The following is a 4,397-nucleotide window of genomic DNA, read 5'->3' as shown; positions in this document are numbered from 1 at the left end:
GAAATTGAGATAAAAATTACTGTTGTCATAAAAATATTTACTTTACCATAGAGACAGAACGAAAGCTCCAGGTAACAACTGAAGTCATGAACAATAAAATAAATTATATTAATTAACCATTGAATAAGTGGTTAGAACAATGGCAACAGAAGTAGAAATGTTGAGGAACATAAAATAAACTGATCATATAGTGCCCTGTAAAGCTCTATAATGATTAAATGCAAATTTAAAAAAATAAAATAAATACATACATTCTAAAAATTAAAAAAATTAAAGCCCTGTCATATTTGTAAGTAAAAGGTCTAGATTTATTTGTTGTTGTTTTATTCTCAAAGGAATGATTTTTTTTTCTTTATGACTATTTAAAAGTTGAAGACTATGTAATAAAGTTAATAAATATTATTTGCAACATTTATAATTTTTTTGGTTTCTTACTTTGACTACAATAATTTGGCAAAAATTGATCTTATTCTATAAAACTATTTCAAAGTGTATTAGTCTAACATCCCCCAAGAATCAGAAGTTTTTTCTAAACAACATGAAAATTGTTAATTCTTTTAAAACAAATAAATAAACTAATTAGTTGTAATATATTGAGCTACTCTTTTGCCTCTTTAAGCTTTATTTTCTTTTCCTGTACAGTTAAGATGTTATTGCACAATCCAGAAATGTAATGAGGGAATACAAGACCTAAAATAGGTGTAATAAATGGGTTATAAAACTGATTTTTGTTCCTTTTACATTTCTTCCTCAATGTGTAACTTAGTAACCACTCAAATTGTCATGTACTAATATACAACTGTAAGGGTCCAGAGATCGGTCTAACTGATGGAGACACAGAAAAGACAGCGACAATGCAACTGCAAAAGAGGCTTTTATTTTTCCAGCTAGCTGGGGTCCAAGTTTCAGCCCATTGCAGCAGGCCTTCACAAGGACCCCGAAGCCTAAGATAAAGGGATCTTTTATAGTTCAGGATGTTCTCTAGACTGTAACACACAAAGGAAGGGGGGGTATGAGATGCGAGGGTCCAGCTCTCACCACCTGCTTAGGTCTAGATAAGGGCTCTCAGCTAAGGATTTGGATGACCTTGCCTCGGAGGTGCTGGGCCCTCCCGTTTTCCACTTATCTGAGAGTTCCCAGACTCCTGGTTCCCGTCCTTGAGGCCCTAACAAAGTGGGCTCCGTCCCTGAAGACTCAACAGGGTAGTGATTAAGCTAACTTCCCCAGCATTCCCTAACATGGCGGTGATTATGCTAACTCGGCCTAACACAACCAAACCCCATGGGGAAATATATAAAAATTATTACAACATGAATTTAATGAATGTGATTGAGTAAACTTCAATTAATTTATATGATCTGTTGGTGAACAAAGTAAATATAATAATAGATTGTTTATTTTAGGGCATTTCTTAGCACTAGTTACTAGACTATGTAAATATAGTGAAAAATTTTTATAATGGTATTAAGTAAAAATTATGCATGCTCTTTGGAATGTACAGTCAACACAATAAAAATAGAAGTTCTTTATTTAAAGTACACTTTATGCCATACATTCATTTTTCTGTTATAGCAATAGAATGTAGGATAAAAAAAAGAATGTAGGACTATACAACTTACGTCAATTGACTCATATACAACTGGAATATTTTAGGAAGTAAAGTTTGTGAAAAACATAAAATTCTTCATTGTAGCAGATATTCAAAAATAATCTGTGTTATTTTTAATAGAAATAAGGAGAATAAAAATTATGCCATACATTCATTTTTCTGTTATAGCAATAGAATGTAGGATAAAAAAAAGAATGTAGGACTATACAACTTACGTCAATTGACTCATATACAACTGGAATATTTTAGGAAGTAAAGTTTGTGAAAAACATAAAATTCTTCATTGTAGCAGATATTCAAAAATAATCTGTGTTATTTTTAATAGAAATAAGGAGAATAAAAAAATGTAATTTCCTGTCAACTTGGAGCTGCTTTACTTTGGATTGTATTATAGTTCTTAACTGAAATTCTGCTTATAAATAATGCAAAATTAAAACTAAATTAGTATTATAGTAATTAAATTATCATATGCTGCAAGAGAAGTTATACTCATTAGAATAAACTCATATACAATAAATGTAAATAGCATATAATCAGCCTAGCACATGGTTGCTGTGATTCTTCCTGATACAAAGTGTTAGGATTAATTTATTGGCCATCAAGTCTGAGTGACTCTCTTATTAGACAAAAATAAAACTGCACCAGGACAAATTCTTCAGACACTTACTTGGCCAGATCTTGAGCATCAAAAATCTGAAATAAAATGTAGAGAATTAAAGACAGAAATTCAAACACACCCAGATTAGCTATCTGAAAATATTTTGGAAATCTCAAAATAACTTAACTCTTCTGCCTATTTGTAAGGGAAGTGGACTTTAAATATTTACCAGAATCATCAGTGATTCAAACAAAAGAACATTCAGTCCTTGGGAAAGCAGGTGGGAATTTTGAATGCCCACTTAACATCTTAACAAGAACTGAGCCAAAAATAAATAAATTATAAGAAAAAAAACCTTCAAAACCTAACATACATTTTAAGTCCTGAGAGTCATTGTATCCTTATAACTGAAGAAAATTAGTTTGGAAGGGAAGAACATATACGAAAGTGACAACTTGAGAATTAACAGGTCATTGAAAGTTCCAAGAAATTTTATTCCCAAAGGCATTTCTAAACAGATTTTAGCTAAATGCTGCTAACCCTCTGTCCATAGTGAGGTTCTGATGCCTCTAGGTATTACTTTCCAGCTTTGAGTTAGTGTGACTCAGGCACCATATCCCTGAAGACTCCAAAATGTTACAGTGACAAAGGAGTTTAGAAAACTTACCCCCTGAGAATCTCCAGCTTTCTGAAGAACTGAAGGGAAAACAATGTAGTCCATGTAGTGTTAGGTTAGATTTCGGGAAAATCTGAGCTGGGAAGAAAGAAAACTTAAGTTGAGCATTTATAGTCCGAATATAGACTATAAGCAAAACTCTGTATGGAGAACAGGTAAATCAGTAAAATCAATAACGAGCAAGATCATACTGGTACCAGCTGGCTTGTTAGGGGCTAACATTTCTGGAGGGAGAATGGTTTTGAAATGAAGACAGAGAAAAGAAAGCTAAAATAGCACTCTTTTTCTGATGTATGGGTGCAGAGAGAAAAAAAATATTAATACATCATCAAATGAAGACGATACTTAAATTTCAGCAGAAGATAGCACTCACAGGAAGGCTCATATTCTGTTTTCCACTTGGTTCATTTTTTTTTGAGAGAGAGAGAGAGAGAGATTTTTGCTATAGGGCATTTGCACTCACCAGAGAGATTGAGAGAAAGAGATGGAAAGCATCACCCCTTCCACCAGGGGGAATGGCTATGTGATAAACTCTTCTCCTCTATTCTCCTCAAGATTTTAGGTCAGAGACTTGAATCATGGTTGACCACGTGGGAGTCCAGCAATATAATTATTACACCATCTGCTGGTCTCAATTAAGTGTTTTTATCTAGGATGTAAATTTAAGTAACTCAGGCCAGCAGGTGGTGTAGTAGTTAAGACCCTGGATTCCCATATGTCTGACCGCAGTTGGTGTACTGGACCGGCGACTTGAGAATCACACTGGGGTGTGTGCAGATGTGCCCAAAATCCCAAGAGAAGACTGGAGGAGAAGGGACTTCAGCATGGTACCACTCCTTGGGGGTTTATTTCTCTCTTTCCTACTCTCTGTCTGTCTCCAGTCAACACATCAACACGGGCACTCCGTAGCAAAAACCTTAAAAAAAGAAGTAACCTTGAGTAAATGAATCATCCTAGCAGTGTCTAAAGAACATCAAAACCCAGAGTTTTACTAATAGTCCACTTCAGTATTATGCCTCGTGGTAACCAAACTTCACTCAAGCTAGCCTTATCAGTTTAAGAAGGTAGCTGTCAATACCTTTAACCTCCTACTTTTACAAACACACATACTTAGATACTCCTTAGAGACACATAGATACTACCTGTACATTCTCAAATCTTGAATTTTCCCCTAGTCATATAACTTATTCTACTGTAAAGTACTAACTTTTACAAAAGGTAATTTATTATTTTTATGAATTATGCTCTTATCACATACAAGAATTATTTACCTAATAAAAGTCACAAATATAATGTTTTACTCTTAATATTTTTTACTTTGTGTTTGGATTGAACGATTTGGCATACCATGTTATGCACTAGATGCATTTTCTTTAAATTTTTATTGCTCTGAAGTTAAACATTGGCACTTCTCTCGTCTATTACCAATGTTAGCATTCTTCAGCAAAATCCTCTTTATCTAAAATTATTTCTTCTGACTTTCTATGAGGTATTAGTGTCATCAATCTTCACTA

This window comes from Tupaia chinensis, unplaced genomic scaffold (assembly GCF_000334495.1).
Source record: "Tupaia chinensis unplaced genomic scaffold, TupChi_1.0 Scaffold140380_1, whole genome shotgun sequence".
In the NCBI taxonomy this organism is placed as follows: Eukaryota; Metazoa; Chordata; class Mammalia; order Scandentia; family Tupaiidae; genus Tupaia; species Tupaia belangeri.
This window is presented reverse-complemented; position numbering follows the sequence as displayed.